General features: G+C 47.3%; 1 protein-coding gene across 1 annotated transcript in view; it reads right to left on the bottom strand.

Moving 5' to 3' along the window:
* The window catches only part of LOC119390336 (cytochrome c oxidase subunit 6A2, mitochondrial), a 673,327-nt gene extending 654,201 nt beyond the window's left edge, over positions 1-19,126 (bottom strand). Inside the window, exon 1 of the mRNA XM_049414748.1 lies at positions 19,122-19,126. The gene's annotated coding sequence lies outside the window, so the exon portion shown is untranslated. The remainder of the gene's footprint in view (positions 1-19,121) is intronic.
* Positions 19,127-27,661: the final 8,535 nt, after the last annotated feature.

Below are 27,661 nucleotides of genomic sequence, written 5' to 3'. Positions count from 1 at the left end.
TCTGCCCCCCCATGAGGCAGTCCGGGGGGGGCCCAAGCCCCCCAGCCCCCCCGTACTCTCCGCCTATGCGTGAGCCTTACTACAAGATGAAGGTGACGACGACTTTTGCTAGAGCGGACAACCCACTAACCGCTTTTCCGCCAATCCCCGGTTTTGGGTCATCTAAAACTGTATGGGTGTCATCGTCGGCATCATCATCTTCTCGTTTCACTAGAGGATTTTGATGGCGGCGATGGGTTAGCCCTGAGCCATTATTAGGTTTGATCCGGTTTCTAAAGTTGACGGCTCCCTGAAGTTATACTAATTTTTTTCGCTAATTTGTAAGTTCGCCGACGAAGAGTTTTCAACGCGCTGGCACGTGCGCCTTACTGAAGGATGAAGGTGACGACGACTTTTGATGGGACGGAGAACCCACTATCCGCTTTTCCGTGAATGCCCGATTTTGGGTTTTGCTGGGGATATTGATGGCTGCGATGGGCAAGCCATGATGAACGATGTGGATTTGATCGGGTTGCTGAAGGCGAACGAAATGTAGAAAGTCCGCAAATTTATGCTACTTTCTTTTCGTACTTTGCCTGTTCGTCGACGAAGAGTTTTGAAGGCACGAGCATGTCAGCGTATACTGACGGATGATGATGACGCCGACCCTCAATTCAACGGACCACCCACTGCCCGCGATTCGGCCAGTCAACTGTTGTGAGTAAACTGCGTATGTGCAATTGTCATCGTCATCCTCTGATGTCGTTGTGGGGATTCAGTGGTGGTGGTGAGTAAGTCTTGAGGATCGATGATGGGTTACTCATCGCAGTGTAGTCAATGAAGTTTTTGGGCTGCGGTTAATAATACAGCATCTGAAAAAGGCGCAACACGCCTCAGATTCACAAATTATGGTGCGTAGATTGTTAACTCCAGTTGCTGCAAGTCGAACGCCTGTTTTACAGCGACACCGTTATATCGCAGGCGGCTAGTTTACGGCTACTTCATTCACCACTGTACTTACAGTCGCAGCTCTGTTGTCCGCGGTGTCCCCTTCGATCCTCGGACTTGTGCGAGGCCCAGATAGAGCGAGTCGTTGCGGAGCAGTGCAGCAAGTCCGAGGAGCGTCAGATTAGAATAAGGTAATGCTGAAAACATTCTAAAGAAAATTTAAAAAATGTACTTTCTTTCTTGTATACTGCGCCATAAATATATTATCAATTAGAAATATTTATTTTATTGTATTTGTGTTTTTGTATAATTGCGTAAATGTCACTCGTTTCGTTCAATGTGTATTTTTCATTCTGTTTCGTACTCAGTCTTTTGATCTAATATCTTCCTGGTTTCAGGCTTTTACATATTTTTTTCTATTTTACCTTGCTATGGGTAACTGGCTTTATTGTACTGTTATAATTTAAAGTGCATGTTCCAGTTATTCTTTCTGCTGCTCGAAATTCGCTTTTGTGCTTTTGTTTTCCTCAAAAAAAAAAGAAAGAAAAATCTCCGTATTGTTGTGTTGCACTACATCTGAGAAAATATATGGGTGCAGGGACTCTAGCCAGACAGAGATAAACTGCCTTTATTCTCTTCAACCTAAACAAAAAATTGTCTGAATAAAGTGAATTGAATTGAATTGAATTGAATTCAGAAGCAGTCGTCATCGAGGTAACTTAGCGAATTGAAGCCATGGCAGGTTTCCTACGTGTCACAGCTGCTTGAATGAGTGCATCGTCGCTCGACTCGAAAATCAGCATAGAGATCTGTAGCAGCATCGCCGTCGATGAGGAACACAACGGCGGTAGACACCTGCGCGCCAACGCAGTTCCATTGCTCGCCTGCTCTTGGGGTAGTGGCCAAGAATTGAGTAGCTGTTTTTCGTTTTTTTTTGTATTTTCATCGCTGTTCAAAGCGCAATAGTTGTTTGACAAGTGCATTTTAGTGCAGTTCAGGCCCGACAGGATGCCCTTTTCTTCAGCAGGACCAGGGGCTTTCCTCTGGTCGGATTCCATTGCTCCCCAGGAGTTTGCCAGTGGATCTTTTCTTGCGCAACGGCATCTCTTCCGTTCCTGTGGCTCTCGTCCCTACCAATGACGGCGTCATTCGGATGAAGAACCCGAAAGCGATGCAGACGGAATTGCGGTCGGTGACGGCCCATTTCCAGAGCATCACTGAAGTTCGTCAGTTGGGCAGAGGGGGTATACTCTGCTTTTCCCCAGACCAGTCCTGTGTGCAAGACCTTCTAAAGTGTTCGATGTTCGCATCCAATTCGGTGAGCGCATTCATTCCACCACACTTAGCATGCACCAAAGGTCTAGTCCGTGGCGTAGATGTGAACATGACACTATCTGAAATACTAGAATTGTTCTCTCCAGCAGGTGTTATTTCAGTTTATCGGTGTGGACGTGTGGTAGATAAGAACAAAATACCTACTGAGACTGTCATAGTAACATTTGCAGGGTCAGTTCGGCCATCAGAAATTAAGGCATGGCCTCTAATTTACAAGGTAGAACACATTTCCCCTCGTCCTCTCCAATGCCTAAAGTGCTGGCGTTATGGGCACACCATAAAAGGTTGTAGGTCTGCTGTCAGGTGTCGAGTATGTGGGGAGGATCACAATTCTAGTGACTGTCAAAGTAAAGAAGAAAAGTGTTGCCTCTGTAACGAAGCTCATGCTGCAGACTGTTCAAGTTGTGCCGCAAAGGCACGTGAGCTTCAAATTCTCGAAATAGTAGAACGAAGACGTTGTTCTCGCAGAGAAGCAATAGCTGAATTACAGACGAGATCACAAGGTTACGCTGGTGTTACTGCCCGCCATATGCCATCAATGTAAGGGTCTCTATCCGCTGCTATAGCTGAAGCGATCGACAAGGCGATGGAACGTCTTGCTGGAAAACTTTGCGAGTCTCCGGCCCAAATCATCATTAACCAGATGGCACAGATATTTAGCACAGCAGAAAATGTTAACTTAACACCTCAAAACAGTGACAGTTCACGACCATCAAAGGAGGAGGTGTCAGTTATCTCATCTCAGGATGCTCAGTCTGCAGGTACATTCACCGTTGTCAGACAGTATCAAGGTGAAGATATCATAGATGATGTGCAGGACTCAGATGAGATGGAGATGGATCCACGATCGTTAAAACGCTCAAGATCCCTTTTGACTAAAAATGGCACTTCGCCAACCCACTCAAAGACCAAGAAGTACCAGAAGGATAGCCTGACTAAAAGCGCTTTCTTAAAAGAAAGCATTTTAAGCAAGGCAGTTACAGAGTCTGTTTTATCAAAACCATAGGTTCACTCAAAATTCTTCACTGGAATTGCCTATCAATTCACTCAGCAGTAACTGATTTGGTGAACTTGGCATCGAAATTCACCCCAGATATCATTGCACTACAAGAAACCTGGCTTTCAATGCATCAGCCTTTTCAATTAACTAGATTCAGATCTTTCCGGCTAGACCGACCATGGAAATGCGGAGGTCTAGCGTTCTTTATCAATATTAGAATAAGTCTCAAGGCAAAAATTGCATATAAGCATATGTCACCTGAAAGCGAAATTTTTGCATTAGAAATAACTTTGCCAGGCTGCCTGCCTTTGTTGTTGATAAATGCATACTTTCCTACAGGGGTACAAGATACTGGCAGTTTGGACTCCGCATTTACATCTTCGTGTAAAGATGAAATTCTGGTGGGAGATTTCAACTCGCATCATACGTGTTGGGGCTTTCGAACAGATAGCTGTGGCAAACGATTGTGGGATTGGACAGTAGATAACAGCCTCTCTTGCCTTAATTATAGAACGCCTACTTTTATTCGTGCGCGATCCCGTTCAGCCTTGGATTTAAGCTTTGTGAGTTCGTCTCTCACTAGTTTGTCATGGGCAGCCATGGACTGTGCCACCAACAGCGATCATTTGCCAGTAATATTCCAGATTGTTTGTCCAGTTACTTCATCATGTTCTCAGACTCGAGTATTTATAAATTACGGCAAATTTAAAACAGATCTAGAAAATGCGTTGACCACTCATTCGGACGAGCGAGAAGATATAAAAGCTATGAGGCTATGTGCATTGATTAAAAGAACGTACAAAAAAGCAGAATTTGTTGTTGAGTCTACAACGTCCACTTTCGGTAGTTCTTGGTGGAATTCAGATTGTACACGGGATTACCGACGACGACAGGCAGCTTGGAAGAAGCTTATGTATAACCAGTCCCCCCCAAAATTGGTCCGATTACAAATTTTACGCTGCAATATTTAAACGCACAGTTTCTTTAGCTAAAGAAGCATATGATAGGAAACACTATGATTATCTATCGAAACCTTAGAACAAAAAATCGCTGTTTAGGTTTATGAGATGGATTGAATTGGATTGGAAAAACTTTAATAAGGTTTATGAGATCACAAAAAATTTTACCATCACCAATTAATATAGATTGTGGAATATAGATTGCAGTGTCCTTTAAGTCTTAGGAAGCGATGTGGTTGCCTTGGTGATATGGGCGTTTCCTTACACGCGATATGCGTTCCCCTGCTTCAGCCTAATGCTGTAATGCATCCACTAACGATAAGCTGCGGTTTGGTCAACGTGTCGATGATATAGACGTTTCGAACGAGTGGCTCGTCAGTGACGCGATTGCCACATAACTTGATCTCTTTACGCGGTTAACACGTGTAGCCGATCACGCGAGTGTAGTTCCGCTCGATTTTGGGCATTTTCTTCAGAAACGACAAATTAATCTCGTACATTTCGTGGTCCGCAGGCCAGTTGTCTGGAACCTTGGCTCACCTGTCAGAAACCAACGACCAACAAATGCTGATACCTCAGGGCAAGGAAGCGTTTGCTTTATAAAAGTGAATTCGCATGGTCTACGTTTTTTGGAGAATGATCGAAGGAAGCTGCATCCAGCTTCAAACGCGGCCCTTTGACTAAAAGAACACCCATATACCTGTACCATATGCCTGTACATTCGCCTTTATTTTGGCGGCCATAGATATGAGCGCACAAGAAGAAAAAGAAACAAAGAAAATTTCCATCTTGAAGTCATATACCAACAAGCTTTATAGTTCAGGCTCTTGTGAAGTACTGCAATCACAATAAAAGTTTCCGAGTCGTCAGATAATTAAAAGCCGATGAAGCCGCTGAATATTACGAGGTATTCGATTAAGAGGTCTGAGAGTTCTCTTTGGTTGAAATACCGTTCTATTGAGGTCGGAGCGTTTAGAGCAACGTATCGAGCTGCCGAAGCTTGTTTTGTCTGTGTATACGAAATACTCGGCGATCAGCAAGTGCACGCAAAACAACTACGAAACCGTCAATGTCGCCCCCCTCTGAAATATCCAACGATAATATCTGGGGTTTTACGTGCCATAACCACGATGCCATTATGAGGCATGCAGTAGTGGAGGGCTCCGGAAATTTAGATTACTTGGTGCTCTTTAAAGTGCACTGACATAGCAGAGTACACGGGTCTCTAGCGTATACGTGTATCGCCTCCATCGAAATGCAACCACCGCGGCCGGGATCGAGCCCCACACTATAGGTTCAGCAGCCGAGAACCGTAACCACTGTAGCACCGCGGCGGACAGTCTAAGAAGAAAACGCACTCTTGCGAGTACGTCACCGAGATTTGCATTTATTGCGTGAGAGCCCTCCTTATGCGTTCCCCACTTATAAGATACGAATCTCGAATCGTTCTCTCCGAAGATGCATAGGCGTCGATACGTGCATTGCTCTATATCTACTTTATGTGACATCTCCCACTATAACGGAGCCAGGCACTACAGACCATTTGACATTGACTTAGCCGATTAGCTGAAGTTCGGAAGGTCAAGAGACGATCGCTCACAGAAGCCTCATCGTTTGGTGGACAGACGATGAAAGGTTTCCAGTGGGGTATAAAATGATCAATTGATCGTCGGGAAACGTCGAAAGGCGGTTCCTTTTTCTTCCATCAGCGTTGACTTATTGAAGCGGGAAACGACGCGGCTCCATCAAGAGCCGCTTCCTGTACGACACAAGTGCATTTGGCGCGCCGGTCAAATCGATCCGCTATTTCTGTACGATCCACAGGGGAAAAGGACACGCGGCCAGCGGAGTCTTCGCAATAACGCATCGGAGCATGCAGTTGGCCGTCACTTTCCATTGCGCAGGAAAATGCATATATCAAAACGGACCTTCGCAATCTTCGCTCATTGCATTACACGAAATTCGACTCCCTGAGCGCGCATCAGTAATGCTTGATGCGTTCTCGAGAACTGTGTGGTACCCGCTTCGGCGACTTGGTGGGCCATTGCGTTTGCGTTTATAAATGCACGAGGGCCCGGGTTCGATACCTGGACACGGTGAACGCATCACGATAGGCAGGGGCGTAGCCAGACATTTTTTTTGTGGGGGAGGGGCGGGGGGGGGGGGTTAATGACCCTTTATGTCCTCGCGGTGTTTTAATGACCCATTTCTTGTGTGTGTTTGTATGGGCGCGTGTATACTATACGTACACAAAACTGAAAAAACTTCGGGGGGGGGGGGGGGGGTTAAACCTTCCCTCCTGGCTACGCCAGTGTCGACGGGGATGAAATGTCAGAACGCCCGTCTACTCTTAGATTTAGGTTTGAGTTACGTGAAGCGCACTGTATAGTCACACACTGTAACGAGTGCTTCACACTCGCCGCTTAGGCTACGGGTGGCGCTAACATCCCCAGGTATTAAGCACACGTAAATACCCTACAAAAAGTGAATGGGAGGGGGGGAGGGGCATACTCCATTGTAGCTCAAATGGTAGAGCATCGGACGCGCAGTTCGAAGGTTGTGGGTTCAGATCCCACCTGCGGGAAGGGTGATTTTTCGTCCACTTTAATTCCTTTCAAGTTAAGTGAGAATCATTACAATAAAGTCAAGAAATCTCCAAATAATGTCCCCCATGCCTTCCTTGGCTTAATTGTCCGTCAGTTTCATTAGTTGCGTATAGTAGAGAAAACGAGTCACTCGAACAACTCCCCTGTATTGTCTGGCACACAACAAGCATGAAGCAACGGTCACTACCGAAAAACTGACAACTGTGCGGCGTTAGTTTGGCGAGTCTCTCTTGTCGGAATTAAAAGCTACAATCTGACATAATCTCCAATAGGATTCTGTCTGTATGTAACAGCAGCATTTAACCGATTATTCTAGATTGCAGCAGAACCGTGAGGCTGACGTCACGATGTCCCAGCCACGTACCGAAGCGCCAGTGGCGCCGGGCACCTTCGCGATCGCAGGGTGGACACCTCCTACTTTCACGACTATCTTTGTTCACTCCATCCGCCATCATTACCCTTTATCATTTAGTTTATACACCTCAACTTAAAACAAAGAAACTACAGACAACGTCCCCTTTACTTAAGTTCCTGACTTCATTATCTGTTGGCCACATCTGGTGCCATATAACCTGAAACACTCCCGTTTTCTTGCGCACAGTATACTAAAGCTGTCTCTGTTCTAAAGCTACACTTGCACAGTGGCGTAAATCACAATGGGGTCAGGGGGGTCCTGAGCCCCTTGTATTCAGGCTGGGGGGGACAGCCCTTGCAGGTGTCCCCCCTTGAGATTTGCCTTTCAAGCAGCATATTTGAAATGATTGACTGTTAAGCATGGCGCACACTCCTTAAAATCAACTCTGAAATCTGAAGTCTCTCCAATAAATGGAAACGAAGTACAAGAGTGAAAGCTGTCTTTGGTTTCAAAAGGCACTGTATAGAGGTCGTGCTTACTGCTACGGGTGGCTTCTGGCGTGCCGCAGAGGTTTATTATGCGGGACTTTGAAGCGCACAGTAAAGGATCCCCAATCATCTACGATTATTTATTGATGTCGACGATCTGTGGAAGACATTGACAATGAAGTATGAATGCGATTGCTCGAGTACAACTGTGTCATTAAAAAAAAAGAAAATACTGGTGAAAATAAACACGCTTTACAAGAAATATTCCAGGGGTAAATCTTGGAAGGCTAGCAGTATACACGATTAGAGATGAAGTTAAAGAAAGGCTGTTCCTTTGCGTATAACAACAACAACAACAACAACAACAACAACAACAACAACAACAACAACAACAACAACAACAACAACAACAACAACAAAAGTGCCAGCATTTTCATTTCACGGTTTAACCCAAATGAGATATTAGCTACTGACTTTGCAAACTATGGGCTGCCCAGGCCCGGGCTCTTTTTGTTTTTAATTTACTTGAAAACATGATTTTAATTTTTATATAATTAAAAATAAAAGGCATACTTATAAAAAACAAAATGGCCGCCATGGCATCAAGGTGCGTGTCCCCCTTTGAGATTTTTCCGGATTTATGCATACCCAGCTTCGAACACCTCTGGCTATAGATTTATGTCGCATTATGCGTTTCAGATCAGTTGCTCTGGAGCATGCATTCAGGTAAAGTGAACTTACTGGTTTGTTTCTTTTCTTTTTCTTTTCCGCAGCAACATTTTTCTGGCTTTTTGCTTTTGTTCACTGTCATGTGTTATTACGACATCCGCCGCTGTTCTCGACGGTTGCACATATTTTTTGCAGTTTGTGACCAAGGGTACAGTTTTGAGAAATTATATTTTAGGGCCTTCGTCTGTAATTAGATTTCGCGATATCCCACGTTACAGCGATCGAACACATGTTGCTTTCGTAAAGCCCGCGTGCGCGAGGCGGTCGTCGAGGGGGCGGGATAGTTCGTGGTTTGGTTCTCAGATGGCGCCCCAGGTCTGCCTATGTTCCGCAAGATTTTGGCGGAGCAAGAGGGAATTCAGCCGGACGCATACCTGGGCGAGTAAATCGTTCGTCGCGGCTTGCCCTGACCGGTCGCTTAATTTCAGGCCTTGCGTATACACCACACTACGGTTAAAATTAGGATGACGCTGGATGGAGTACAGCGTCAGCCAGAGGCTTCAGTCAGTCCTCTATATAATATAAAGCCCTCGCCCTAAACTGGAAGGAATATTATATAGTATATCCGCGTTTTAATCAAGCCTACGGAATCTACAATTATGAAGGCGAAAGCCTTATGAAACGCGTAAGGCGACCGTCCTAAAGGGTCCTAAAGAAGCACGTCATCACAGATAACGTAATCTTGAAGGCACAGATCACCATGTTCTGCGACGTCACTGTCACGTGACTTCCCGTTATGACGTCATCACATGACATGGTCACATGGTCGCTTGGTCAACGGTGGCCCGATCCCAGGGGAAGTGCTACACCACGCGAGGAGCGGAAAGCTTCATGGGGTGCGGGGCCGGCCTTTGTGCGCCCATATTGGCGTCGAACTGTTGACGGTGAGGGACCCTTACCAGCTTTGGGCATTGCCAACGCACAAGAGTGGCGCCTGCGTTGCGCGCAAACGGACGAACTTTATTATGCTGTGCCTCGCGCCCTTCAATTTGCAGAAACCGTGCTTCCAGTGAAAGGCCATACGCACACATGCCTACCTCACAGGCACTCCTTCGAACATCCGCGGCTCTTCAGCATGATACGGGCGCGTTCCGAATGCGAGCCATGGGACCCGTTCATAGTAAGTTGTATGCGTCTACTATAGTGTTGTAGTTGTCATCCCGCAAAACCGGTGTGCCTTGAACTGTAATGGCCCATCATACAGTCTCTGTACTAGAAGTTACCACTGAAACTGCGATGTTCCGCAGGTCCGCGGAAGGCGATGCATCATCCCGATATGAGCACCACTTTATAAACTCATCTATTCCTCGGGATTGTATGCCTGTCTCCTATATGGCGTGTGTGTCAAAGTTGAGGTCCAGACTTGTTGGATGACACCCGACTGCGGGCACATATCCACTTCATCACGTTCAATATTAAGAAAAAGGAAGGCTGGCACGGCACATGCCTGTCACAGGTTTATTGTTGATGGTGGAAGAGAGGATAAAAGCTAGAGAACAACACAGCTTGCCCAACGCCCCTCCACCCCCGCCCCCTTAGCCCGCTTTACTGGATAATGTAGTGGCATATAATATGCGAAGAGATCTTACAATGCACTGCGGAAATGCTGAAAAAAAGGCGGTGGGTTACGTGTAAATGAAAACAAAAATATAAGAAATACAGGTGCTTTTGAACTAGGGTCATCGCAGAAATATAACCATTCATTTCGCATTGGACAAAAAAAAAAAAAGACTTCAAGACATTCAGCTTTATTTAGCGTGAGCATCACGCTGCACATCATGTATCATGCTAACACCTTGCTATATATGTTCACATTACAATGCACGGGATCGAATCCCGGCCGCGGCGGCTGCATTTTCGATGAAGGCGAAAATGTTTGAGGCCCGTGTACTTAGATTTAGGTGCACGTTAAAGAACCCCAGGTGGTCGAAATTTTCGGAGCCCTTCACTACGGCGTCTCTCATAATCATATCTTGGTTTTGGGACGTTAAACCCCAGATATTATTATTATTATTATTATTACAATGCATAATAAACAAGAATACAATAAAACAAGGAAGACACTGCAAGATCAAAAGCAGCTTTTAGTTTTAAAACACCATGTACATGGTGTTGTACATGTTGTACATGGTACACCATGTTGTACATGGTGGTAAGCGTTGCTGCTAGAATGCGCCAAGGATTGCATCGCCCCGGTCCTCTCCTCGGCGCGGCGTTTCGGGTCACAGAAAACTTGAGAAGGCAGGACGCTCGTCTGAACGAATCTGCAACACCGACCGCGACACGTGCCCGTGGGATTCTTGATTCGATCGCAGACCAGAATATAAGCCCTGCACACAAGCACGGAAACACCCCTCAAAAATTGACCGCGCACCTATAGCTGTATACATACATACACAGCCCAAAGGGCGCCAGTTCGATCATGTACGCACACAAACTGCCGCTTCCCAGCAGGTCCTCGAGAGATGGATAATGGCCCCATCTACGGTGCCGCAAGCAAATCGCGCCGACGTCTTCCAGAGGTCGGCTTCTGCCGCGCCCTGTCGCATCTCGTTCTGTTATACTGCATGGAGCACACGAGGAGCAAACGATCGACCATGGAGGGGAGACCTTTCTCCTCGTGTTTGTCCAACCGCGGCGGCTTCACACGTCCGTGCGGGTCGACATTCATCCGGGTTATCAGATCCCGGAGCCGCTTTAAAATATTGGACCCGATAAGGGTAGGAGACCTCGCGAGGGGGCGCCCTGATCGTCGACGGGGGCAGGCATGCAGGGACCGAGTGAGACGGTCATCGTGACTCCGACGGAGAAAGAGAGCTTGATGTACGAAGCGCCCCTGTCGGGGAAAAAAAAAAAGCGTCCCATGTAGCGTCTCTTTCCATTTCGCGACTTTTGCTCCTGCTACATACGACCGCAGCTTCAGGCAGAGTGAGGTGTTTTTACGACTGCCCGGGACCCGACAAGTGCGGCCATGATTCATCAGCGCGACGTGACTTGCCTGCCAGTTGACGCGCCTTCGAGGAGGACGTGGCATGCGAGTCGCGCAGTACCGCGCGAAGACTGTTGATGACTGTCGAGTTAAGGCCAGACGTGTCACCACGGCGCCACTACATATATTCTTCGTCGTTCGCTAGGAGCCGCATTGCGTGCGTGCCTCCATAAAAAGTGAATTGTGTATACACGTATATATATGCAGTCGGGCTGCGGGTATACTGAGCCAGTGCTGCTCGGGATACCGATCTTCGCAGTTGCACGCGGAACGACGTAGAGGTCGTGTATTTGTTTGGGCGGTGCTTCGGCGATGCAACGAGCAGGTGCCGGTGCTTCTTTCGGTTATAGACACGGTATCGTTGTCGAATCAGGCTCTATACGGCATTCTATACGCCAGCCTTGTAGATAACCATGATAGCGCTGCGAGCTTCTCCCGACACCAGCACAGTATATGTAGATTACATTCTTTTATTTTCGCACCCGCGTTTAGGGCAAGCACAAATATATAATCTTGACCCGCAGTTATCACCTGTCGGCGCTGGAGTGTGGGTTTGGTTACGTCGCTGCTTACAACGAGCGACAACTGGCAAGCGTGCGATAAGGATAGGGCGGACGACGTATCACGTTAAGTTCCGCCTGACCAGCAGCAACTGGCCAAAGAAGGCTGCCCTCTACAAGCGATCGTTTACGGTGTTTAACCTCCCAAAGCGGTTCGGGCTATGAGGGACGCTGTAGAGGAGGGCTCTGGGTAATTTTGAACCACCTGGGGTTCTTTAACGTGCAGTGATATCGCGCAGTATACACGGTCCGCAATATATAGCATTTCGCCTACGTCGAAATGCGACCGGAATCGAACTCGCGTATTTCGGGTCAGTAGTCGAGCACCTTAATCACTGAGCCGTCGCAGCGGCCACACCCTGCAAGCGACCGGGATGCTGTTGCATCTGTCTGCGAATGAAATGAAACTGCATCCCGAACGCCAAGAGGCGCGCGTATTCTCTTTGAGTTAGGTGCCTAGCTTTGCTCAGAAAAAAGTCTGAGCCAAAAGCTCAGGTTTCCGTATTCAAGCGCGACCGTGTGTTTCCGCTTACGGTTGGGCATATGCGCCGCTCTCGTGGGCCTCGCGGGCACTCGTGAATTGTGATAAGCGATCGCAGGCGTCACCGGGCATAATTTTCAATTTCACTTGCTCCGCTCGCCAAACTCACGAACGAATAACGTCGCCAACGAGATAAGGCGCCACGCATATATATCCGATGTATGCGTCGCTTTTTCGTCTCGTCGACTCGCGCTATTAGATCACTGTGACACAGAACCAAGTAGCCCACTATCAAGCCTTAACGTGTCCTGCGCTGCTGTCTGCTGGAGAAAGCTTCGGCGCATGAATGCAATGGGGTCAATTGGTAAGCTTTTGCTGCGTTACTGCATCCTTATTTTCCTAATAAGCCTCATATTACATATAATATTGGCACAACAGCGATGACACTGATTTTATAGATGATGCGTACACCACATACCCACGTGTTTAACGCAAGGCATTCGTGTTAGAAGACGCAGGGTCACTCAAGTGCTTCGACGGTTCCTATGCAAGCAGAGTCTGGATGGACCGTAAACGCTTGTGATGCTGTTTTCGGGTGGCCGTGAATTTGACTGTCCTTCCGCTCGAGCGATGTCAGTGCCTCCATGCACCAACAGCCAGCGCTCAAAAGGCATGCTGCACGCGTGTATTCGCAGGATTGGTATGTCGTTTGAAAGCTTCGTGATATGCGTATTCAGTGCTCACGGTTTGAAACGCTGTAATTTAGGGCAAAATAATGCACATATGCTTTCGTTCCCGCCGTTTTAAGTTCATGTTAACAGCGTAGTTTCGACTCGAACATCTACATCAGAGCAATCATTACATGTAGCGGTCATATTCGTAGCGGTATTACACGGTAACCTCTAGTAGCTGCGCATATCAGTCGTTATACAAGAAAAATGCATGTCGCGTTTCAATCCATGAGCCATGTGGAGATTGCACATGTCGCGAAAGCAGCTTCTCACTGCGGTATGGCTGTAGCCTCCATGTTTGGCTAGCTACAGTAGCCAAACATGGAGGCCTCAGTGACGTCAGTATAGACGCGATATACCATATAGCGCGCGCATCGGCCTGTAGACAAGCGAGCCTGTACCGTATGCCACGGAGTAATAATAATAATAATAATAATAGGTCCTTTATTTTTCATCAAGCGTAAGATGAGGGAGGCAGGGAGAAAAAGCTCACGAGCAGCTTGACTAGCTCCGGCCCCCCAAAATGTACACTTCGGCGCGTTTACAGCAGACTGTGCTGAACATATTGAATAACCAAAATGACAATGAGAAACAGGGCAAAGAAACATCAAGGAAATAAAAATTAAGGGATGGAAGAGAGAGAACATTTGGGAATAATACAATTCATTTTCATTGAAAATATCATGTAATCACACAACATTTGGTATCAGAAAACATTCGTAACTAGAAAACATTTGTAAGAAAATATTCGTGACTAGAGAAACCAGTGTTGAGATTCATCAGGGGCAAACGAGACAACGTATGGGTTAGGTTTATGAAATGACAATGGTGCTTAAAGAACATAAAAAATTGTTTCAAAACAAGCATTAGAAATATGAGGGGAGAACCATTGCAAAACTATGAATACAATTAAACTTCAACATTTGAAAAAAAAGTACGCAGTTTTTTTGTAGATGATCTCTCCGGTGCAATGTTTTGGTTGCTAAACAAGTTTAGTAACTCCGGAAGCTTGTGTTTTAGCATTTGTGTCACGTAATTTGTTCGACATAACGGTACTTACCAAGTCTCTGGATGGCGCACTGAATATGTCTGCATCCTCCTTTCTAAACAAGCTAATCGAGCTAGGAAATGGCCGCTATCTTTAACTTCGGATTTGTATGCTATGGACAGGCGGTAAGAATACAGAGATGGAATACGTAGAGTATGATGTCTATGGAAAAGCGATGCTGAAGAATGATCAAAAGCCACATTATATATATACCTTAACATTTTTTTCTGAAGTGAGTACAGTATTCGTAAATTCGTGAATGTCGTTGATCCCCATACAAGATGACAGTACATAACGTGTGAATAAAATAACGAGTTATAAATAACAAGTTTAACGTACGTGGAGAGAGTTCGTCTGTTTAGATACGTTATCCCTACAATGCTAGATAATTTTTGTGCTACACAACTAAAATGGTCGTCCCAAGACATTGTTTCCGAAAATATTACGCCTAGTATCTCAAATGTTTTAACTCTGTCTAAAAAGTGCGCCATTATACACTAAAACTGCATCGGTGACCACCTCCCTGTTTTTTGGCCGGAAAACTACAGCGTTTGTTTTGGTAGTATTAATCTTTAATGCATTGTAATCGGTCCACTTACCTAGCTGCGTTAATGTATTGTTTGCTCTATCCATTATGTCCGACAATACCGTACCGGAGAAAAGTAAAGCCGTGTCATCGGCGTAAATTACAAATTTTGTGGTTTATTGACAATATCATTTATGTACAAGTTAAATAGAAATGGACCCAGGATACTTCCTTGTGGAATACCGGACAAAATTGGTTTGATGTCGGAAGAATGGCCGTTGATATTTACAAATTGCTGCCTGCAACCTAAATAAGAGCGGAGAAGGGCCAATACCTTACCGCGAAATCCATACTTTTCGAGTTTTTTTAATAACAGGTTATGATTAAGATAATCAAAAGCTTTCGTGAAATCTACGTAGATACCCAGAGCCAAGTGTCGATGTTCAAAAGCATTCAAAATGAACTCCTTCTGTTCTAACAGAGCGAGTTCTGTTAAGCGCTTTTTCCTGAAGCCGAATTGCGCCGTACGTATTATCTCATGTTTATCGCAAAAGCTGATCAGTCTTGACAAACTAACTTTCGAGGCCTTTAGAAAATATGGGCAAGAGGGACACTGGCCTGTAGTTAGCTATACTATTTTTGTCTCCCTTTTTTGTGCAGAACAGTTACTTTGGCTATTTGCATTCGTTTTGGGAAAGCCCCTTCTGCTAAACAAAGATTAAAAACATGTGTTACGCAAAGGTGCTATAAGGTCTATCAAGTGTTTGACAGGTTTTATTTTAATACCATCAGCGTACTATTCGGAAAAGCGCTCGTAGAGCGTCACAGCCGATGGTGAGCGAACACTGGCGGCAAGTATGCGATAAGGACACGACGGAACGCTATATCGTGGTTCGTTCCACCTGGCCCGCAGCCCCCGGCAAAGATATGGCTTTCCTCTCAGAGGTGATAAAAAATATGCTCTGATGTACACTGTCAATTTTTATGAAAGGGAACACGCGAGCGTGTGGCCGGCGAGCTCCGGCGGCTGCTTGTAGCGCCTTCAGGCGTGCGCGAGAGCAACCACGGTCGCTTTTCGCGTCATCTAGTGGCGAATAAAACAACCAGTCATGGGTAAAATGCAACTAGCTGCAAGATTGCAACCCCCTCCCCCTTCAAGCCGATTACGCAAGAGGCCGGGCTAGCGGCGTGTCGTCTGCTGCTTGTAAACTGTGTTTGGCACGCGGGAGCAATCGAAACGCCGAAACTCTGCCGCTTGGCTTTTGGTGAAACGCCGAAGCTCTGCCGCTTGTCATTAAAGAGGAGTGGGAGAAGCTGAGAAGAGACAGGTCCCTAACCGCCGCTCTTTATCAATCCCTACCAGCTAGAATGGCAGCTGTCAGGGCCGCAAATGGTGACGCCACCAGGTACTAACAATTCTCATAATCTGTTTTTACTTTTAATGTTGACGTCAAAAGCAAGACGACGTTTTTCCAGTTTCAATAAACGCATTGAAATTTTTTTCATGTTTCATGCTACGTCATTTATGTTACTGATAATTATCGATCAAAATCTTTACAACCATGACAAAGCCTTTTATACTTCTCTTTGATGTGCAGTGCCATTTCGCGCTCTCATCACGAACCCAGCGAAAGTCACTATGCATGACTTTAAAGCATCGAGCTCAGACATGCCAGTACATTTTTTAACGACAGGTGACACGTTCTCGGCCAAGTGGGATTCTACTCAGAAAAATGTTTTCCACAGCATTCGATGCGAGATTTGAAAACCGGAAACCAGGAACGAAAGTTCACTTGACTCCACCGCTGTCGCTTAAATCGCTCTAAATCGGCCGAAGTGCAACGCGCGAAAGCCAAGCGGCAGAGCTTCGGCGTTTCGATTGCTCCCGCGTGCCAAACACAGTTTACAAGCAGCAGACGACACGCCGCTGGACCGGCCTCTTGCGTAATCGGCTTGAAGGGGGAGGGGGTTGCAATCTTGCAGCTGGCTGCATATTACCCATGACTGGTTGTTTTATTCACCACTAGATGACGCGAAAAGAGATCGTGGTTGCTCTCGCGCACGCCTGAAGGCGCTGCAAGCAGCCGCCGGAGCTCGCGGGCCACACGCTCGCGTGTTCCCTTTCATAAAAATTGACAGTGTACATACACGCTTGAGGTGCACGGTTTCTTTCTTTCTTTTTCAGTTGATTATTGCCGATTTCGACTTGTCTCTGGGTGCAAGACGCGTCTGTCACGTTTCTAGCTTACTCGTATGCATGATTCTCGAAGTGCTGGCACTCTAAGATGGCGACCACCATAATGCCAGTACAGACAGTCCGCAGATGGCCTGACTCCCTTTTGAACGCAAGTGCAATTAACGAGCTGTGGATACTAACTCTTCGTATTCGAAAATCTTCCTCTGGTGTACAAGATCCGGGGTTGAATGAGGGGTTTGCGCTGTCCTACTGTAACCTGACGTCATGACACGGTATGATCTTCTCGTCACGTGCTCGCGCAAGGTGTCGTGACGTTTCCACGGCCGCCGCGCTCCGAGGCTCCGTTGGCGACGCGCAAGCGGCCGTTCCGTACGTTTTTGGTACCTCACGTAATCACAACTTAGCCATACTTTTGCATGAAGTCACCAGAAATGATACAGTAGCCTTACATCAGGCTAATGTCGATGTCGATAGGCGCTCCATGCGAAAATTGACTATAATGTCAAGATAAAATGGCCTATCAGCTTTTACTGAGCTCCAAACTTGCTCAGAGCCGTCCCTGTGTGCAGGAGATCTGTATAGGGGAGTGAGCTCGGCTTCCAAAACTGGGGTCAGCACCCCTTTAAGGAAGAAGACCTTGTGTGGCCTTTCCTGTCGCTTGTATTCTCTGGGCACATACCTTTGCCTCTGAGCCGACTTGCTGCAGACTTCTCCGATTGTAATCACCTTCGCCCCTTCCGCTTTTATGTCGCTTCTCTTCTCGCACGCAAGTCGTGCTCGGAGGAAGAAATTGAACCTGTCGACTGGAAATTCCGCGAGGGGCACTACTTTGAAGAATGCCGCTCCTCCCGTACGTAAATTATTTTATGGACTCCGAATAACTCTTTACTGTCCCATTGCCGGTCACCACGCCGACGTTTTAAACGTTTGTGAGCACTGCTCTCCATATCGTCCGCGCATTATACGATCCGATACCCTATACCGTCCTTTTATGTTTGTCTCCTTAGTCGTTTGACTCTATAGAAACGCCAGTCTCAATACCTCGCCGCATAAATCAACCTCGCCGCATTTGTGAGCACGGCATACAAGCTAGGAGAACCTTAAGGTTTGGGACACCACAGTATTGCTTCGTGAACTATGCCTCGAATGCACTGTTTCAAGTCTGTCTTGCATCTGTCTCTGTACGTACGTCTATCCACATTGCTCGCTGCACGAATTCGTCGGTCGCGGCGCCCATCCTCGGGGGTCACTTGGCGATTTACGATGTGGACACGGGTCGCCCAGCCACTATCAACGCTCGCTGCCTACCAGGACGCTTGAAACGCACACCGCCCCATTTTATTCTTTCAGCGGTGTATACGCCAGGTTCGGCCTTTCTTTCGAGAGGGTCGCGCGCCCTATCGTGGCTGTAAAATATACGTGGTTCGTGGCCTGTGAGTGGCTTCGCTAGCTCCTCCATTTGTGTGTGCGTTCGTGCGTGTGTGTTCCAACTGCTTATGTGCGGTGTACGAGGCACGCACGAGTGACAGTGGCGCGCCGATAAAGGTAAATGCATCGACGGGGAGCCAGTGCCGCGAAAAGCTATAGCTGGCAGCGAACTACAGCATGGAGAGACCCTCTCTCCTGTCCCCCTTTCCCGTATGCTGTATAGCGCGCCTATACATATGCATACAGGCGCGTGTCTAACCTCAGCCTGTGCGTTTCCTGCCTGACGGTGCACGGTCGAGAGTCGTTCGCCATGTATAGTGGAATTCCCTCGACTTTGACAGGCATGGGGCAGTTTGTATAGTTGCGGACTCTGAAAAAATATATACTGGACTCCTTTGCAGAGGGCTGCTTCATTGCTCCGATGAAATACTGGCGTTTAGTTTAGTCTCTCGTTTTGTTTCCGTTACCGTCTTCTAGTTCTTCTGATTGTTTGTATTTTTCTTCTTGTTTCTTTGATCGCGAACGTAACTGTATACACCACTGTGAGGAAGAACTATAGAAAGACTATAGAAACGCTTATCGCATACGTATGTTGTGGGGTCTCTCATGTGTAACGCGAGAGCGCCTTGTTCCCAACATCCGGCAGCCATAAAAGGCTTTCGGTTTTATGTCCCAAGTATTACTCAAGCGCGGTGCATCTGCGTTCGGACGATACGTTTCTAGAAAAGAAAGAGAGAGACAAACGCATAGCTGGAATTATGCATGCCCTCGGGCTGAAATCAGGCGCGCGCGATGTCATGACCAGGAGGTTGAGTCATATACCATCATTCTCGGTACCAGGTATACGTATACGTAGAGTTGGAGTTATTCTCTGACTCGCCAGGTGATCGAAAAAAAAAAAAAGGTGGCACGCATTTTGTCGTTTCTTTGCAACTGGTCTGGGTGGTTAACTATCCGGACCAGTTGCAACTGGTTCGGATAGTTATATAGCTTCGGGGTCAAACAGGCAAGTCAAGCATTCGCTGTAATATATACAGCGGATGCCTCCTGACGTACATGACCATGAAATAAACTCGGATAACTGCCGGCGCCTTCGTATAGTCTACCTTGAAAGGTTGTTTATGTCTCCTGTATGCACCGCTCAGAGAGCACACCATACAGACGCTAGCAAGCCCAAGGGGGACCCCTTTCAGTCGGCATTCCTTAATTTTCGACTAAGGTTTCATGGTGCAGACTTACGGGAATGAATGCATACGCAGATAGCCGCTCGTTCGCGGCAGCCCCGAAAACGCGACCTTTGACATATAGCTTGCAGTGCCAGTGTGCGTATCGGCCATCTTGAGACCCGTTGTACATTACGTATACTCCGCATCGAAATCAGTCGTTTTGAATGTTAGTTCGGAAACAGTTACGCGAAATATTCATGGCGAATATAAAAGTAGATGCCTGCGGAACCGCAAGAAAGAGTTTTGATAATACTACCGCGAATATTTGCCGGGAAAGTTTACTCTATTTTAATGTATATACCGTTATGTTGTCAAAGACGACAGAAAGAAACGATAAAATTTGTTTCGAATACCACGGAATGGCCCGTACGTGCATGCGCAGGTTGCCACGTCAACATTCCAACCTGAAGAACCGCACTATCACTGCATCCTCAGATCTCTTTTCGCGCACTCAAATTGAGTTTTTTTTTTCCACAACATGAAGAAAACGGCCACTTTGTATACAGGTACAAACAAGGTAGTCCGTCGTTCTCGCATCCATGGCAACTGAGATATGCAAACGAAAATTCTCGCTTTGGTAACATAACGGTTAGTACTGAAAACCGCCTTTAAAGGGGTCCTGAGCGACTTTTCCAAGCAATCGATTGACCTCAGTATCGAACTCTACTGCCTCACGAATCGATCGCCGGCAACATTTTTCGTATCCGTCAAGAATGAGCGGAGTTACGGGGATTTTTCGCACGCTTCAAGCTCTTTCTCTCTCCTCTCGTCCCGACAAGAGCGCTGGACTTACACCGTGGCTGGAAGCTACAATGGGAGGAATGACACGGGGGAAAGAAGCTACGTCACGCGAGCGTCATGGCCTTGAATGCGCGTCATAAAACGCGATCGCTCTCTCCCGATGCGATTCCGGAGACGCTATCGGCGCCCAGAGCCATATTTACCTAGGGTGCCTCGATGTGCGCGCGCCTCCGCTATAGGAGCACATCGAGGCACCTTATATATACCCTTCAGGAGAGTTTGGCGATTCTTTCATCTCGCCGCTCTCCGCGCCCCGCCCCAGCGCTGCCCTCTTCTCATGACGTAAACCCTTCTCGCCGGCGGCGGCGGCGGGCGGCAGTGGCGGCAGCGCGGCGCGCCGGCGCGCCGCATTTACAGGATTGCTGAGGAGCGCGCGTAGGTTGCAAAGCTCAAGTTTGCGGCGCGACGACAGCGCCGCGCTGCGGCTCTGTCGGAAAGCTCTGGAGCTACCAGGTGCATGCGCAGCCGACTCAGCGACTCAGCCCCTTTCACGGTAGCGGTAGCGCACGTGCGCACGCGTTCTTCTGTCGGTGCGGGTAACTGGGGGGCCGTCAGCTCGGCACGTTGAACCGAGAGGCTTGCTGTGCGAAGCTGCGCATTTCCGCGATGGCAGAAGCGACCCCACGGAAGTGGACGCGAGGTCGGAAGTATTGCTGTGCCGTGGGCTGCCACAACAGTACATACAACACCAAGGCACGCGATCCGCCTATAAAACTGTATCGGTTCCCTGACGTGTCGCACGAGAAATAAAGGCGGCAAGCGTGGATAGCTGACAGCGCTGTCTCGCTTCTATTAGGGGCGAAGCTCCTTATGGTGTGGGTCGTTCCCTCCTCTGTAGTAGTATGTATGTAGCCAGCTCTAGTTTAATGAACTGCTCACTAGATGGCGTTTCATGTATTTCTTAGAGCTCTAGTTTAATGAATTGCTCACTAGGTGGCGTTTCATGTATTTCTTAGAGCCTTGCTGTTTAAAGATGACTGATGGCGCTTGTATAATGCGAATGGCGCATGTCATTGGATGCCTGCGATCGTAAAAGGCGCTGGCTCTTGGCGCGCTTTCTCTTTCGCTCGGAGTCGCCGGATGGAGGCAGACAAGGTGCTCACTCTTGGCGCGCTTTCTCTTTCGCTCGGGAGCGGACACTTTCCCTGCATTTCACCGATCATAAAGCGGCGATAATGAAGGGACTTCGTAAACCAACAGTATAATAAAAGTTTGATGTTTAATATATGCACGGTGCCACACTCTTTATGTGATGTACTGGGCAAATTTCACGGAAGAGTTTCACGGTTTACCGATGATTTTCTCCGGAGCTTCGCCCCACTCATCATTCTCCCCCGTAGATATGCTGTGATTTTTTTTGGCTGTCTGAGTTCATCGCTTTCGTTCGTTTCGACTACCTGAATCGGTACGTAACGCGGCGCATGCACGCAGAGACTACAGTAATGATTACTCGCTGTCTTCTCGCATTGTGAAAGTCCAGTTACGCTTGTAGGTGAAACAACATTGTGTTTTGATTCGCCGTGTTCGTGAGACGTACCCGTCGTTGTTGAACGTTCACACTCGCGTTATACCGTTAGCGTTACGCGGTTGGTTGAATGCAACTGAACTCGGCATATTGTCAGAAGTTCGGCGCATGCAATTCACGCGTCGGGAAGGCTGCTTTATCACGCCGGAACGGATGTCTGTGCATTTTCAGCAAGCTTTGACATCGTTCTGCAGGTTTGCTTTGTTTTTGTCACTTTATTAGAGTGATATATATTTAAGCCGCTAAATATAACTGGCACTTAATACATGCTTTGCATTTGCAACCTTGAAGTAACCACCTTCTGACTTAGTGCGATTTTCTAGCCGCGTTCGCGCAGCAGGTTTTATACGCCTGTCAATCGATATCCTCATAAAAAGAGAGTGCAAGCATGACGCAAGAGCCGAAAAAACGAGGCGAGCGGTTCATCTTGCTTCACAGTGGTTAAATCTCAGCTTAGAGCACTGCACGGGCTCGGGCCTACCCGAAAACCCGGGCCCGGCCCGGCCCGCGGGCCGGGCCGGGCCGGGTAAAGTAGTTTTCATGGCGGGTCCGGGCCGGGCTCGGGCCTGAGGCTCCGGGCTTAGGGCCGGGCCCGGGTTTGAGGTGGCGGGCTCGGGTCGGGCCGGGCTTGGACTCTGCTCAGCTCATAAAGGGACACTAAAGTGATACCACGAATCAGTTAAGACTGATAAAGTGTACTCTGACAACTCGAATGTAATTAGGTTCACCATCATAAGGAAGAAATCAAGGGTGAAGCTCCATTCTTAAATCTCGCGCCGAAATCTCCGCGCGTGACGTCACGGATTTCAAACTGTATTTGTCGTAATTTTGTGTCATTGGTTCAACGAAACTTCTTGAAACTTGATATGTTAAGTCTATAGCCCTCTCAGAAGTCAATGTACTTCATTTTTACCGATTAGGAACCGTACGTAGATCCCAGTAGTCGCCGTCGGAAGCTATGACGTCACTGCTTTTTTTGCACGATTTTAAAGGTGGCGTCGGCACCCGCGTTTTCTTTTCTTGAAGTGTTTGTCCCTTCAAGTGCGTTCCTCATAAGTTGCGCGTACACATACGTTTCACATTTTATCTCGATAAAACTATTCTTTTTTTTATGTGGGTCAAGCTATTTGGAGAAGTTTTATGAGCGACAAGTACTGATCTTTCGATTCTTGCATACGGAGCGACTTGATTTATCTGAAACGGGCAAACTGAAAGTAAATAGACCAGGCGCTTATATAGCTAACATCTCGCTATTCCGTGCTTTATTCGCATTCGTTATTATTTTATATCTCAAATATTAATCAGTAGTCGCGGTGATAAATGTAATATAATAAATTTATAGCTATAACTTATCATCGCAAGTGCGATCGCGGAGGCCCAAGGCGGGCAAACGTTCTTGCAAGTTCCAGCCCTCCACTAAAACGAAGAGACTGCGCGTAGTCTCGTTGCATACAATCCCTATAAAGAAATTCTTTTTCCGTGGCTCCGTCTAGGCTCCCTGAGATCATGTGACGCAAGCTGGACAAGCACAGCCTGCTTTGTGTGTCCCGCATTCACGAAAATTTACTTCCGCAAAGGCCAGGATAGTGACGAAGGTAGGAGTGAAGGGGAGGGGGGGGGGGGGAGGGCAGAATAGGTTTTAGCAGATGTCAGCTAACGCTGAAATTTTAAAGACCTTTTTCAGATTTCATATATGGGTCATTTCTGAAGCGTATTTGGCGGCAAGTTTCCACCAATATATCGATACCTATCTCTAAAATGACTAAACTCTGGACGCCAATTCTGCAACACAGAGTTTTGTTTCACGGTTATGTATCAACACATGGTGGCTGCAGGTGGTGCCTCACGAAAAAGATGCTTTAGGCCTGACTGGCTGCCCAGGCGGCGCTGCGAAAACGGTGCTAAAAAGCGCCCCCTACGACAAGTTCTTTGGTTTCGAGTAGTCAGACAGGCGGCCGCATGCATCACTAAGCTCAGATGCGCAATGGAGCCGCCGCTGTCGGTTGTGCTGCGCTTTGGATCTCGGCCAGTTTCTGGCGTGGCTGAGTTCTTCAGGCCAAGCAATCTGCGTAAACTCAAGAAGCTCGTCAACGTCAAGTATGTTTACGACGTGCAGGAGATTGAAGGAACCATTTCGGCGCGCTGCAACTCGCAAGTGCCGCGAATCTCATACGACGTTGAACTCGAGTTAAGTTTTACGAGGCATGCTCGCGCGATTAATGACAGTGCATAAACGAAAAGATTGCTCTTAAGAAAACCGACATGATTTGCATTACACGACGAAACAGAATCAAGAAAGGTCCAGACGAAGGCTAGCCGTCGGCGGCCCGAATGAGCGCATTCGCGTCGTGGGCCGTTTTCTGCCGCATTCAGTCGCAAACACACTTTTTCCCCATGCAAGGTCGTAATTTTCAACAATTGCTTCTAGGGAATTCGTCAAATTCTGTCAGCGTGCGGTGGCGGTCGAGAAGCGACGGCGCGCAATGTTTACAGCCGGCCGCTGGAAGCAGCCGGCTGTAAGCTGCCGGAAAAATCGTAGGCACATACGCAGGGTGACTCATGACATCGTTTTTCTCGTTTCGCACGAAAGGCCGGCTGCACATCCTCGTGATCGCCGTCGGCAGCCACGGCGTGCCGTCTGGACTGCACACAGGGAATATATATACATAAACGCGTGCACGCGCGTACCAAAAGTAATCAGCACGTTACGTTGCAAACCACGTTTTGCTCGCGTACTCACTTCACGCGTCGGACGGCACGTATCCCGCGGTTCCGTCGCTCCACTTCGTACGGCTTTCAGGGGACCCAGTAAAACCGCACATTAGGATCCTTACCCCCATGTTCGAGGCAATTAACCACGCAAGAATAACGGCGGCGACCGCGCTTCGGGACCGCGCGCTGCTCAGAGCCGTCGTCCAGACCACCTGCTTTCGGCACGGTTTGTTGAAGCAGGGATCGCTCATCAAACATGTCAGACTCTGCAGGCATAGCGGACAAGTTCCTGCGTACGTTTTAAGCACTTTTTGAGCCTGAAAACTAGGCGCAAAATTAAGTAACACGCTTAAAAGCAACTGAGAACTGCGTAACTCGCCGGTCGGCGTCCATTTTTGACTACCCAAGCAACTTCGGCGCACGCCACCAGGCTCCGCCACAGTACTCAAAACTCCAGCGCGTCAGCCCTTTAGACCTGCATGCCTGTGTAGCTCGAGAACGTACTTATAAAATAAAATAATAAAAAAATAGGACGAAGACAGTCATGTGCGGGCCGCAGGCCGCTAGCGAAAGGTCCGCGGTCTGCGTGTTTGAGACCCCTGCACTATATAGTGTGAATGCTACTTGATACTGCCACAGCAGCGTTCTAATGTTCAGGAATAGCATAAGTCCATCAAACATGTACATTCATGTTTAAAGGCAAAGTATATTACCTTGACGAAATATCTGGCTTGAATAAGAATCACGAATTCCATGCCGGGGAATGTCCCCTTACCTCGAATTATATGCAGCCAATGAGTAAACGTCACGAAGCTTATTCACACCTTTATTACCAAACTGGAATGAACCCCGAAAATAGATTGCAATCTCTTCGTCCACCTATTGCCAGTCCTACCAGTGCAGTCTTACCAGCGTAGGCCACCTATATATAGGTACAACATCGTTAGGAAGGCAGACACCATTATAATATAGACATAAAATGAATGCGATAGCAAGGAACTAATGCTATACGAAGTGAGGCTCGCCAATGGATACTCTCAGTTTGAACAGCGCTTCTGTTGCAAGGCGGCCGAAGGCGGCCGCCTTGCAACAGGCGGCCGAAGCAGCGAAGGCGGCCGAAGCAGCGAAGGAAACTAGCGTGCTTCAAGTGTCGACCTGTGACATTTGATAGTTCGCGCTCATCTTCTGTTTGTTCGTTTAGCGGCGTCCCTGAGCTCGAGTGACATTCGTACGCGCCGTAACATGAGCGCGTACATCACGGTGAAAGGGTGAAACATTCCTCTACCCCTCGCCACGAGAAAACCGCGCGAGCAGACGGCGGAAGGGCAAGCTTCTCCCATGCGCAAATATAAGAAGAAGCGAGCGAGCTCGCCGACGACTTTTAAATGCGCCCGTGGGGCTCCTAGCGCCACCTCGCTGGTATTGAAGAAACGCTTATTATCGCCTGCTGTCTCCGAGTCCGTCCAGCGCTAAATGGTGTGTATATAACGCTCGCCGTTAGCTACGTGGAGGATCGGCGTTTCGTGGCGTAGTGGATAGCGCCGCTCGCTGCGGAACAAGAGGTCCCTGGTTCGATTCCGCGCTTCGGAAGCATTTTTCTGAGTTATTTTTCTGTGGGGACTTTATAGATATATACATACTTATACATATACGGTGCATGACGGCGACGGCGACGGCAAAATCCAGCCGAGACTGTCCATATAATTGCTATCGCAATAAAAGAGCCCTGTGTAAGCCGTGCATAACAAATACTGCTGAAAAGTGCAAGGAGAAGCCCTCAGAGGCATTTATAGATTACAATGAAGAGTGGCACAACGTTCGGGAATAGAGAAATGAAGGGATCAGCTGGACAGCTATTTTCATTCTGCAGAGGTCCAAAAAGACATCATAAATTTGCTCCAGTGGTGGAAGTTTAGAACTACGACAACCGACGCCTTCACATTTCTCAAGTCACATGTGCGCCCCTGCGGCTAGCGCAAGCAGTGCAAGAAACTTTAGCGCGGCAGGACATGTGATGCAAGGGCGCATGGTGTGTTTAAGTGGAATCTCTTTTTAATTTGATTTTTTGTACAATAACATGCGAACAAATAAGCTATAAACTTTGCCACAAAATTTTATTGACTGTATATAATAGCAGTGGTGCGGTTTATCAAAAAAATGCTGTGACAAATAGTTGCTTTTTTTTTCATTCGGCTTCTTTTACATATTTCCGAAGTCCACGTGCTGCGCGCGGTTCGTTATAATTTTTATCTAGGTTAGTGTATTTACAGCAAATCTAATAAATTTGAATTTTTTCCTGTACTTCTCTTGGTTGGCAAGGTGCTACTACGATGAAGATACATGTGCTACACATCCAGAAGGGTGGACTTTGTCGTTACAGCATGCTTTGGAGGGACACTAAAGGAGGAAACGATTGTTGTCGCATTAGCAAATTACTCTCACCACGCCTGCCGCGAGAAGACGCATGGGAAGCGCGAAAACGCGCAAAAAGAAATTACGGCTGGTGACGCCACCATGAAATTCCCGCATCAAACGCGCCATAGATTGTGACGGCGTCTACTAGATCGCACGCAGTTTATAATCGGTAAAAATGAAGTGCATTGTCTTCCGAGGGGGAGCCACAGACTTAACATACGAAGTTTCAGGAAATTTCGACAAGCCAAAGTCGCCAAAATACGAAAAATACGCTTTGAAATCCGTGTTGTCACGCGTGAGATTTTGTCGCGAAATTTAAAAATGAAACGTTGACCTTGATTTTCTCCTTCATTAATGAATCTCTGTTGGTGAAGCTAACGACATTAGATTTCTAAAAGCACAATTTATCAATCTAAGCCGATTCATTGTCTCACTTTCGTGTCCATATAAATTTCAGTAGAGAGCGCAATAAAAACAAAGTGAAGAGAGCGTTCTGTTCTTTGTCCTCTCTGTTTTTATTGCGCTCCTTATCAAAACCGGACTCATGCTGGAAATCGCTTTTCTTCCTACAATATCTGCTACAAAACGCTCTTGATGATACCGATGGTATTCCTAGAAAATTG

The sequence above is a fragment of the Rhipicephalus sanguineus genome, chromosome 4 (genome assembly GCF_013339695.2).
Source record: "Rhipicephalus sanguineus isolate Rsan-2018 chromosome 4, BIME_Rsan_1.4, whole genome shotgun sequence".
Taxonomy (NCBI): Eukaryota; Metazoa; Arthropoda; class Arachnida; order Ixodida; family Ixodidae; genus Rhipicephalus; species Rhipicephalus sanguineus.
Note: the sequence above shows the minus strand (reverse complement) of the source record. Positions and strands in the feature narration are given on the sequence as shown.